Source organism: Pelodiscus sinensis, chromosome 1 (genome assembly GCF_049634645.1).
Source record: "Pelodiscus sinensis isolate JC-2024 chromosome 1, ASM4963464v1, whole genome shotgun sequence".
Classification (NCBI taxonomy): domain Eukaryota; kingdom Metazoa; phylum Chordata; order Testudines; family Trionychidae; genus Pelodiscus; species Pelodiscus sinensis.
Genome location: NC_134711.1, coordinates 34909394 through 34922344, shown reverse-complemented (window position 1 = coordinate 34922344; position 12951 = coordinate 34909394). Strand labels below are relative to the sequence as shown.

The 12951-nt window shown below is 39.9% G+C and overlaps 1 long non-coding RNA gene across 2 annotated transcripts in view; it reads right to left on the bottom strand.

Annotated features, from left to right (window-relative positions):
* Nucleotides 1-12424, bottom strand: part of LOC142829204 (uncharacterized) — an 89089-nt gene extending 76665 nt beyond the window's left edge. For both annotated transcript variants that reach the window (XR_012903619.1, XR_012903618.1), the window contains exons 1-2: nt 11888-12424; nt 262-343 (exon numbers count right to left, since the gene is read on the bottom strand). This is a non-coding gene — a long non-coding RNA (uncharacterized LOC142829204). The remainder of the gene's footprint in view (nt 1-261; nt 344-11887) is intronic.
* Nucleotides 12425-12951: the final 527 nt, after the last annotated feature.

The following is a 12951-nucleotide window of genomic DNA, read 5'->3' as shown; positions in this document are numbered from 1 at the left end:
TGTTTTCATTTTGCTAAGGAAAGCAAACTTTGTAACTACTTTAGAAATGGAAAACATGGTATAGATGTTGAAACAACAATATGCAGCTGTTGCCTCTGCCCGACACCTGCCTCTTACTCATGGAGAGTTACATCTTAGAAGGGCTGGCTGACAGCTGATAGAACAGGTCAAGCAGGAAGGGGGACAAGGAAAACTCCTTATGGAAAAGTCTTGAAGGGGATAAAAACTATATAAGAGGCAAACAGAAAAAGATCATCATACCTTATACATTAACTCCTTTTCTTACATTGCATGCCAGCTGTGCTTCAATCCATGTATCTCAATAACTCAATAGTACACAGAGCTGGAAAGAGTAAAACTTAGATTATTATAGTTTATTAGAAAATATTGCACCATAGCAAGTGTGTTTTAATTGCTTTCATCACCATATGAAAAGTCTTGCACAAACAGGTTCATGCAGTGCATAATAAAGCAAGCAATTGGTCCCAAAAGTAGCTTCCATCCCACAGTGTACAAACTAGACTGGCCTAATCATCAAATATTATGATGCCCTGGGAACGGTTTTTGGAAGACACAACATAGTTTTTTGCCCAAATAGCTGAAGCTGCTGGCTGTGGCAGTGCTCTAGATCAAGTCCCACAGGAAAATCATTCTGCTTCCTGACAGTCATGCCTCTCTGTAGCTATAAAAGGGCCAAAACAAGCAAAAGGAAGTGGGAAAATGTCATGATTATGCAATCTACTATTTTATTATTTGTTCTGTTTTTCTGTTGCAAAACATAGCAAAATTATACACTCCATGTAAGTGACGAGACAATAGCTAACTTTTTTCTCCTAATAGTACTAATTTGACTGTGTCTCACTAATGTGGGATTTAGCATTCCATAGTCAATCATTGATCAATCAGGTCTACAACCTTGCTCCATTAGGGACCTCTGGCTAGTACTTCAAAAGAAAGAGAAAAACAATATCCTTGATTATTTGTGCAATGATGAAAAAGGGGAAACATTCTCTCCCTGATCTCTGCCCTAATGAGCTTATGAGCATGAAGCATGAGAGTGGATTACCCAATCTCAGCGGCTTCAGCTAACAACATTTGTTATTGTTCAGAAAATTAGCCTCCTTTTCTATCCTAAATGTCTGACTTCCTGCAGCAGAGAATTCCACTGACTGACTACATCCTGTGTGAGGTTATATTGTTTCTTTTGCATGTACCTAGCCTTTTCACTCTTACACAGATCTTGCCACAGTTATCCATGTCTTCTTCTTCTCCGAATCTGATCGCTGTGCTCTACATCGGGCCCGTTCAGAAACTTAAGCTAATGTAGAGTGGTAAGCAGAGTGGTATATTGGGAGCAAGTTAGGCCAGTACACTGAGATCTGCACTGGTTTCCAGTAAGCTTTTGGATGGAATTCAAGGTGTTGGTTTTAACCTAGACAGCGGTTAATTGATGTATGGCTATCTGGGAGATTCTCTCTCTCTCGATATACTTCTGCTGTTCAGATTAGCAGAGGCACTTGGACTCAAGCTCTTGTAATATAAACAAGAGAAAGCTGCGGGTAGGGTGCTCACTGTGAGGGGATTTCACAGATCTTGCTCCCCCCAGAGCTCAGATTTATTAGTTGTCCAGTCATGCTGTGATGTCTCTATTTCCTCCCTTGTAGTTAAGGATTCTGAGAAGGGTGTGGGTCAGTGTGGATCTATTTATGGACAGTTCTTTGTCTCAGTTAATAGTGCCATTTTAAAAATATGGTGTGGACATTCAGAGCACTGGATTGGGATCTACAGGTGTATTTTAAAAATCCAAATGAATAAAGGAGCACCATACAATGGTGAATTGATCTGTTTTTACTGCAATCTGTCAGGGTATCTCTATGCTGCAGTTGTGAGCAAGTCTCCTAGGCTGGGTAGACAGACTCAAGCTAGAAAGCAAAACACAACAGTGTGACTTTGCTCTATGAGGCTCAAGCAGGCCACTGGGATTGGGTGGATTTCAGGCTCATGTGGCTGCCCTGAGCCCTTGCCAGTGCCACAGTGTCCATGCAGCAATTCTTGGCAGAAGCCCCGCTAGCACAAATCTATCTATGCAGATGGATAGTCCCAAAACTAGCAGCATGAACTCCTGATTTTCATTCAAGGTAGTTAAGACCAAAGCAGACTGTGAAGAACTTCAAAAAGATCTCACAAAACGAAGTGATTGGGCAACAAAATGGAAATTAAATTTAATGTAGGTAAATGTAAAGTAATGCACATTGGAAAAAATAACCCCAACTGTACATATACTATGATGGAGGCTAACTTAGCTACAACTAATCAGGAAAGAGATCTTGGAGTCATCGTGGATAGTTCTCTGAAGACGTCCACACAGTGTGCAGCGGCAGTCAAAAAAGCAAACAGGATGTTAGGAATCATTAAAAAGGGGATAGAGAATAAGACAGAGAATATCTTATTGACCTTATATAAATCCATGGTACGCACACATCTTGAATACTGCAGACAGATGTGGTCTCCTCATCTCAAAAAAGATATACTAGCATTAGAAAAGGGTCAGAGAAGGGCAACTAAAATGATTTGGGGTGGGGAACAGGTCCCATATGAGGAGAGATTACAGAGACTAGGACTTTTCAGCTTGGAAAAGAGGAGACTAAGGGGAATATGATAGAGGTCTATAAAATCATGAGTGGTGTGGAGAAAGTGAATAAGGAAAAGTTACTTACTTGTTCCTATAATATAAGAACTAGGGGCCACCAAATGAAATTAATGGGCAGCAGGTTTAAAACTAATAAAAGGCAGGTCGTCACACAGCACACAGTCAACATCTCTTAATGTGGCGCCCTGAACGTCATAAATCATTTGAATGTTTAGTAGATCAGATGTGACTCCACATAGAGCCCTTACATTATGTATTATAGCAGGAGTTATTGTATAGGTGATCTTCACTCTGGCATTTCTTAACTTTTGACTGTATAACCGTAATTTTCTTTCAATTAAGTTTTTTAGTATGGAATAAAATACCTGCTATAATCACCACACAAAAATCGATATGAGGACATGGAAAAAATAAAGCTGAAAATAAACAAACTTTTTAATTTATAAAAGTGATGGGACTGTATGCACCACACATAATAATTACAGGATGGTTACAGAAAAGGTCACTAATTACTCTACAAGAGGGGCAGTATATAATTAGTAAATACCATATATTTGCATTTTGTGGTTCACTCTGACTTTTAAAAAAGCTTCCCATGCACGTAATGCTTAATTATATATTTATTCCTAGAAATTAGTCTTTAATTGTATACTTCAATCATTTAGCACCATCAGATTCATGTTAAGTTCATACAACAGCTTAATTATAGTGATTTTCCTTATTTATGTGGGAGTAGTTATATTGTAATCAAAATTGGCACTATTTAATGTAAATGAAAGAGTTTTTTTACTTATAAAACAAGCAGTGAGGGCCAAATACTGCAGCCCCACTAATCATGGAAATAAAAAGAAATGAGAAAGAAACATGTATCAATCCAGAACATGTTTCCCTAGAGCCAAACTGAAGTCCTGAGTTTTATTTTAAATCCAGAACCAGTCATTCATGACTGGGTTCTAAATTTGGTAAAATGACTTTTATTCCCATCCTTTGTTTTCACTAGTCCATTAGCTCCCTCATGACAATAAGCCTTTACTAGGACCAAACACCGATCCAAAGTCACAGCCCTAGCTTGAATAATCTTTACTCCAGTTTAAAGGCTGCTTATTGGGACAATACTGACATTAGCTAATTTAGCATTCTGGAACAAAAAGAGATGTTTACACTGCACAGTTATTTTGGAATAAGCTATTCCAGAATAGTTATTCCAAAATAGATTATTTCGAAATAGCACATCTACACTGCAGGGAAATCTCAAAATTAATCTGAGGCAGGCTTCCTTCATGTAGACATGCTATCTTGATTTAGAGCCCCAGGAGGAATAACTTAGAATGGACCTAGTGAGGGGCTATTTCAAAATAGCAGAAGTGGAATATCTACGCATGCTTTATTTCAAAATAGCTATTTCGGAATGGGCGTAATTCTTTGTAGAATGAAGTTTACAGAAGTCAGAATAAGATGTACGTTATTTCAAAATTATTTCAAAATAACAGAATTGCTGTGTAGACACTTGCATAGTTATTTTGGAATAACAGCCGTTATTCTGAAATAACTTTGCTATGTAGACACACCTCTATGGTGGTGGAGCTGGGTGCAGGAGAGGTATGTCAGTATTGAGGCTGCAGCGATTCCAGGCAGTGTTGCACCCTTGCAGCAGCTTGAGGAGTGAAGAGCTATGCCTCAAACAAGAATTATCAGAGGATCTTTTCCAGCCCTGCAGCAGCCCAAGGTCAGGAAGGTGGTGTAGCCCCACCTGCAAAGGGCACAGCGCAGACTCAGCTCATGGGTAGGTTGGGAAAGGCAGAGTAGCGTCATCCATTTAAAATTTTGATAAGGAAGCACATTATTTTCCTATTGTCGCTTCAGCTGAGGCACTGGTAATCATTTGCCCCTCCACAAAATAAAAAGCCATTTAAAAGTCTCTACATGCATGCACCTATGTGCGCATGCAAAGACTAAGCTCTTCGTAACAGATATCAGACATTACAGTCTTGCAATCACAGCCCTTTATTGTAAAAGCACTTATTAGCACCAGCATAATAATTTAACATTCCTTTTAAATGAGGAAACTTTCATAATTAGGCACTTTATTCAGAATAGCAGGTTTAGAAACACATTTATAAAGAGTTTGTTCATCTGAATCCCCTTCCTGTCAAACTCCCTGCAACGCTTTGAAACTGTAATCAGTGCTTCTATGTTTTCACAGGATGAATGCAGGAATTCAATTGCATGGATTCTATTGATTTTAATGAGAATCAGGCATCCAAAACCTTCCACATGGCTTTAGAGATTTTGTGATTATTATGTAAAACTACTGTACCTGTTCAAATCGAGAAATTAGGAGTTAGGGACATGGAAATCCTCCAACTTCATTATGGAATTTACTTGTAACCAATTATGTTGATTTTACAGTTGCATGTGTAGCCAATTAGTATTATTGCTTAATTTTTTAGTCCAAATGTTTTATGCAGAAGTGTATATTTTTCATAAAATAACGGCTAGGGGGGAAATTATTTTAAAAACAAAACAAAAAACAAGAAAATCAAGCAATGAAAGCTTCAGATGGTGTAAATCAATATAGCTGTTGAAACAAATTAACTACATCAGTTTATACCAGTTGAGAATCTGGGGCTGTTTTCGCCAGTGTCACTTTAATAAGGCGCTACTTGGACTGTCTCTCAATTAACTCTGCATCACCAGAGATGAGCAGCAATCCAATTGCTCTTGTTCTTGGACTATATTTTGCTTGGGAGGAGGATGTAATTTATTTCAGAAAGTGTTTGTGAGATCAGCTTGTTTTCTAATTGTCTTTCTATCTAGCATAGCTTTCTTCAGGCTATGTGCATGCCTTTGTTGGCCAGAGAAGTCAAAAGCAATAAAGGGAAATAACTTATTTAGTTGTTCCCTCAAAAATATCTCCTGATTCCCTTTTCAGTAACTAAATTTACACTGGTGTAATTCCATCAACTTCAGCTGAGTTACTCCCAATTTCCACCAATGTGAGAGGTGAATCAAACCTTAAGGATATTAAATGTTGTTAAAGATGAGCCTGATCTTTTCAGTTTTGGTGCAGGGCCATTTTTTCCTGTATTTGATTAAGTTTGGATTTGATACAGGGATAAGCAAGCTACAAAGTTTGGATCTGCCTCTGAACTCACCCAAAATGTGGCAACATTCAGATTTGCAGATCCTTTTCTAGTTCCACTTCCCTCCATTCTTATTTTCAGATTATTAACCCTTTTCTTTTCTAAAACTATGTATCATTCACACCTTCTAGCTGGCTGGTTTCTCTTATTTATTTATTAAGATTTACAAAATATTTAAATAGGTCTCCCATCTATTTGACAAAAACTGGAAAATACATTGTACTGCTCATAGAGACTAGAGATAGGATAGCACCAGGAAGTAACTGAAAAATTCAAACCCCTCTCCTCTTCAGGCTTTCATTGGTTTTATTAGTGTTGATGTGGGCCCTGCAACTTGCAGAAAATGGGTTTTAAAAGGCTACTAAATTATTGTTTCCTACAATTCCCCCAATCCCAAACCTTAGTAATAACAAACCTCATTCCACTCTTCCTTCTATTCTGTGGCTAATCAACAAAAAAGGGAATGTAGCATGTATGCATTGTGACAGACCCAGACCAGCTGTCTGCCGCTCACTGGTGGAAGGAATACATGCTGTAGCTTGGATGAATAGCTTTCTCTTTCTCCAGTGAAAAAAGGCCAAGCCTAAGTCCAGAATAACCAGGCAGGCACCTGTGGTCAATTAGCGCTTGCAAGAAGCTACAGGCTGTTTAGACACCGGCAGCCAATTAAGGTCTGTAGTGCTGCTTTAAAAGAGCTTCCCCGGCAAGGAAGGGGGCAAGAATAGAGCAAAGGATAGTAAGTGCTGTGTAGGTGTGGGTAGAGCTGCCAGATGGTTTCCCCAAAAATACTGAACACACGTGCTAAAAATTTGTCAAGCAAAAAAAAAAAAATCCCACGGAATGGGAACTTTATTATAAACAATCAACAGTCTACATCATATATTTTGACTACATGAACCTCCCAGCACTGATCGCAGCCCCGTCTCCCCAGCCACTCCTCCTACCCCCGCCAGGCTTCCACACGCAACCAGCTGAGCTGAGGGTTCCCAGCGCTGATTGCGGCCCCGCCTCCCCAGCCACTCCCCCCACCCCCGCCAGGCTTCCGTCAGGCGCCCAGACAGAAAAGCAGAAAATACTGGACATTGCACTTGTCTGGTATTTTCTGAATTTTTTTAGTGGACAGAGGGTGCAAAAAATAGACTGTCCGGCTGAATACTGGACACCTGGCAATGCTAGGTGTGGGTGTGGTGCGGGGAGCAGGTACCAAAGGAAAGGTACTCGGAAGAATTGTTTGGGAAAGTGGCCCAGGGAAAAGCTGCCAGATTGAGAGTGGCAGTAACCAGTGTTCCCTTTTAGAGGTGGGGTGGCACAGCTTTACAGGCGACTAATCAGCCCTCTAAAACAGTTTGGCTAAATATGTCAGCTGGCCCTGGTGAGGGTGTCTGGGACTTGGGGGCCCTTCAGTCTATGCCATGGAAGAAGTGGTATGCCCATGAGTTCTGATTTGTAAAAAAGTTGTAATTTTTGAAGCCTTCAGTAATAAAGACCTAAGTACCTTAATGGGACCTTCATGGAACATATAGAGTCATTTCCCCACAAACAATCAAATGCATCCCCCTTATAATGTCTGTTGAACTAGGCCAATATCAACCTTCACTAAAAAGGGACACTAAATAAAAGCCAGAGCTTATCTGAATATCATGTCCTTAAATTTACCATTTGATATTAATGTACACACATAGAAATGGAGCCATTAAAACCATTAAAAAAGCAAGAGATTCAGAATAAAAGATGCTCTGTGGTGATTCAGCTGACTTTAACAGAAGGTTCCAAGGCTCATCTGGGAAGTTTGCAGCTCTTGAATCATGCAGGTTACTTTGCTCCCAGACATACATTTAAGAGGGACAGTGACACAAACGAACACACACACACACACACACACACACCGGTGAATCCAACAATCCCAAGAGGATGCCTTTCTAAAAATGAATAAATAAATATAAAGATGCTGATTTGTTAGGTCATTAGCTACAAAAGCATGCTGTGCTTTCACACATTCGAGAGGTATCTCGAAATCTGCTAATGGAAGACTTGAAGCTCTATCAGCACTCAAAGCAACTGAGGGGAGGGGCAGTCAGAGAGAGGAAAGGGAAGATGCACACAAGCTGTTTCCAGTTCCCTACTTCTGGGACTGATCTATGCTGTCTCCATCCCTGGCATAGTTTGGAACAGCATCAGGGTTGCTTTAACTACATTAGCTAGCTATATTCCCCAAGGCTGGAATATAGTCAAGTTGTGGTTTTTTATTTAAAATTACTTTTGTGAGGTGGTATTACACCATCATGGGTTTGCCTCTGGCAGTTACAGTTTCAAGCTCAATAGAGAGAAAGTCACCTCCACTACTTGCTTTAGACTGAAAGTCACTAGGAACACATAAAGACCCAAGGATAGTGACAAAAAAGCCTCTTTCGAAAGAGAGCGTCTAGACTGCACACGGAACTTTCGAAAAAGCAAGCCGCTTTTTTGAAAGAAAGCAGCAAGTGAGTCTGGATGCTCTCTTTCTAAAAAGCCTATTTGCTTTCAAGAACGCCTTTTTTCGAAAGAGCACTTTCGAAAAAGGGCGTTCTTCCTCGTGGAATTAGGTTTACCGCCGTCGAAAGAAAAGCTGCATTCTTTCGATTGAATTTCGAAAGAACGCGGCTGCAGTCTAGACGCAGGTGAAGTTTTTTCGAAAAAAGGCTACTTTTTTCGAAAAAAACCCATGAGTCTGGACACAGCCTTGTTGGTCTGTGTCCCCTGATTTTTTTTTTTCTATTTTCTCTTGGTTGTGTAAGTTCCCTTTATTCTTATTAGCATTGAACCACAACCTGTATCCTGTTGCTAAGACACCTGTAGGAGACAGATGAAACTTTACAGTACTTTTATTATCTATTATTAATATTATGGGTAATTCTGCACAATATCACCGCTTGGTACCTTTTTCCCTATAATGTTATTGGTTTATTTTCTGGTCTCTTACTTATGTCATCATTTCTTATCTGCAAGGCCTAAAATAGCCAAGCTAAACTCTTGCAAGGTTCAGCCTATGGGTTCTTGCATTTCAGCTTCTCTTACTTATCTCCACTATATGGCTCCACTAAATAATGATCAATTTTATAGTTTTATAATCCTACAAATTAACTCTAACATGCAATGAATATATAGTATAACGTTGATAAATCAGAACATCACACCATAAATGAACAATAAACTACAATAATTGGCTACAGTGCACTGCCAGAGCACAGACGCAATCCAACCACCAAAAGGTCTGTGAAGAGGGTGATATGTAGGGTTATGCCCGCTTTTTAGCACTTTTTATCTGCCACGTCAGCACAAAGGAATCAAAGTGGAGCTGAAGTTTTGGCTTATAGATTTTCCAGAAATTATGTGGACAACAGGACTCTGAATAGCTTTGCATGATTAGAGAGCTTTCTTATTTGGTTTACAAATTTGGCACAGGCTGCCATCATGCATTAGCCATGTGTCAGTATCAAACAGTGAGCTTGGGTAAACATGAAAATACCACAGATAAGCTTATTCCAACTTTGGGAGACTAGAGTGGGCCAAAACTGAATGGGATGTAACAAGGATTGAATGCAGGGATGACATGTGATAAGGTGTTTGTTCTAGGAAGGTCCGTTGACTCAAAAGGCTTAGATTATTTACATTTCCTTTCTAGCCAATACTGACAGGTAATGGGTCTTTATCTCTAATTTACACAGGGTTTGAGGTGGTTATTTTTAATGCATTGTGGAATAGCTGATTCATACTCTTACAAGATGTGGATGGCTTGGATACCCTGAGTGCTAGCCAACTCTCTCCTACTGTTCCAATGTTTTCTATGATGCTGCCTGTATTTCCAGCTAAAGCAACCCGTAGTCTGAACCAGCATTGTCACCATGGGACATATGACAATGAAAAGGAAATTAAATTGGAAGGGAGCTGGCTCGGTCTGACAATACAATGAGCTCATTAATACCAAAGATGCTAAACCAATGTCTAAATCAGCTGTTTAACCAACCTCTCAGTATGGGCTACATTTTTTAGGCCAAATTCTTTCCCAATTTTATATCAGTGTAAAGCCAGGCTAATTCCAATAAAGATAATGGAATTACTCTGGATTTATACCAGTACAAATCAGAGCTGAATTTGGCCATTTCTTCTCTGCATGGTTTCAAAGCTAAGGGTATGTCTAGACTACATGCCTCTGCTGACAGAGGCATGTAAATTAGACATACCGACATAGTCAATGAAGCGGGGTTTTAAATATCCTCTACTTCATTAGAATAAAAATGGCCACCATGTTGTGCCGGCTCAGCTGATTGTCAGCACAAACTGGCAGTCAAGTCTGGGATTGGTCGGCAAGGAAAGCCTTTGTGCTGACAAGCAGCTGAGACGGCACAACGTGGTAGCCATTTTTATTCTAATGAAGCGGGGGATATTTAAATCCATGCTTTATTGACTATGTCGGTATGTCTAATTTACATGCCTCTGTCAGCAGAGGAATATAGTCTAGACATACACTAAGAGTATTTCCTCACAAAGGAGGAGTGGCTACAGGTGGCTTAAGAAGATTTATTTTGTTTTGAGGACTAACATGATTTTACCAGAAAAGGTAATTTTAGAGAAATATCCAGAACATATCCATTTCCCACCCAGGAGATATAAAATCCCACATCCTTCATCTAGCTTTCATTCTGCATACTGGACATAGATTGTATTTTAGCACTTTATAAAGTGTAACTTGCCTGGTGAGCTCATAACTCCAGTAGCCAGGGCCTTTTTTGTGTTTGCACGACACCTGGCACTATGGGATCCCAGTCCTGAGCATGACAATGAGGTCTTAGCAGTCAGGATGGGATCCTATTTTGTACCATAGTGTGAGTGTTTCCATGGAGGTTTAAGCTGTGGCAGAGAATGGGGTCTGAAGGGGACTCCAAAATCTTCAAGATCCTTGACCTGTTCAATCTAGATCCAATGCTGGCTGTGAGTATACCTCCTGAGACAAGTACAGGAAGTAGAGAGAACCCTAAGCTCAGTCCAAATAGGGAGTCAGATCTCAGTTGGAACTATCCCATGTGTAGAGTTGTTTGGATCCAAAGTTTTGATTTAGCTCATACTGGCCTATTGCATCAGGTAGGCAGAGCCACAGGTACAGGACATTGCATCATTCAATTCTGAGGGGGGATTGAGTGCACCATGTGCTCCTCCCCATGTGCACATCTGACTCCAATGGCCAGGCTTATTAGATCCTATAAAATATTTCCATCGCTGGCTCAGTCTGGGGAGAAGGGTGCTACAGCTACAGCAGCAGTCATGTACAGCAGCATGATTAAAATAACAGCTTCATGCATTTGAATAAGTCTGTAACTCCTGGAGGGATGACTCATTAAATTTTTCCTTACAAATCTCTATCTGTTGCTGCTGTCTATGCACTTTTGTGACTTTTTAATGCTCAGCATTAGGGACAACATGGAGAGTTAATGCATGGCCCACTGGAGCACTGTCAATTTACACCCTAGCTTGTTTTGCAGTAAATGTTCATTTAGACAAGCTCTTAGATACATTCTTAGCTACATGTCGCAGAGTCTCATGGCCTCTACTACATTATTGTGAAGCAGACAAGAAGGGTGAGGATGTTCTCCTCCTTTCTATTTATTCTCAACCACCATGACAGCTGCCCTCCTCTAGGCCAATGCAGTCAGAAATCCCTAGATGAAGGACATGAGAGCTGGGGACAAGAGGTTCCATCTTCAGAATGAATTTCCAGAGATGATCAGGTAAACCTAGAGTCAGGGCTGGCCCAAGGGGTTATGGTGACTTAGGCAAACTCTGACTTTGGTGCCCCCCATATCCCACACACATTCAGTATAGAAAAAATGAGATGTCTAGAATGAAATTTTACCTTTATTTACTTGGCATTTGAAATGAACCATGTAAAAATAAATAATGTTATTGATTTTTTCTACTTTTCATTAATACTAACATTATTATCCTTGTTGCACTTCCTCAGACCTGCTGAGGAACAAACCCAGACAAAGGGTGGGCTGGAGCAGTATTGCTTTTGGGGTTGTTTATTGGTACAGATTCTTAAGGGTAAGGTGATACTCACACACATATCATTCATGCTGGCAGTTTGGAGGCAGGCTGCAAGTGCGGTGTAGATTACTTCCAATTTCACAGCTGGCTATAGTGCTGTCCAGTCTCAGCTTCCCAGAGACTTGGCAATGAGGTTCCCTGGGAGATCCCTTCAGATCTGCAGGAGGCTTTACTTTCTCTGGGCCGGTCCCAGGTTTCTGCTGTGCTGTTACATTGTGTCCAAGAGAGAGAGAGATTTTCCTGACCACTCGTTAGTTGATTTAAATACTTTGCAGGATCCTTGTTTGCCTTAAAAGGTTACAGATCCTAAACTGCCTTTGATTGGGCATTCCTCATTCACACTTCACACTCATTCTTTAGGCTATATGCATATTCATAAGCATCTATTAAGCAATATGGTTTCTAAGCAAAGTCTGGCCTTATGGCCTTGACGTAACAACAAAAAAACTAACATAAATCATGGGTAACCATAACAAAAAGACATACCAAAAAGCTAACATAAATCATGTTGCTTGATACCTAACATAAATTGTAGCTAAGAGAGCCAGGGTCAAGGGAAGGGGGAAAGCAGACGGATATGTTCAGTCAGCTAGATGGCAATGGAGGGGAGGGTCGTGTCCAGCTGGCTACAAGACTGTGTAGTGTAAACAGACTAGTGCTAACAATTTAAAGTTTTAACCTTTTTGAATTGTACACAGTGTTTCTGGTCAGCACCATAAACAGTTGTATTTCAAGTTTCAACAGTCTTCCTTCCAAATTAACTGAATTTTTGGGGAGCTATGAAAATCTTTATTCCTTGTAACAATCGATTTGTATAAACACTTAGAACTTTGCTTTTTGTGCTTTTGCTTTTGCAAATTGGGCAACTATTTACATTAAACTGAAAGATAAAAGACTCAAAAAATGATTAGTAGGAGTGATTAAATGTGGAGTAAATAATGCATGGAAACAGAAAAAAATATGAATTTGCAATGTCATGGGAAAATAGAACATGAAGCTCTCTGCCTATTGAAACCTTCGTGAGTTACTGTGCATGTAACACCATCATAACATAAATACGGTAAAATTTAATTTATT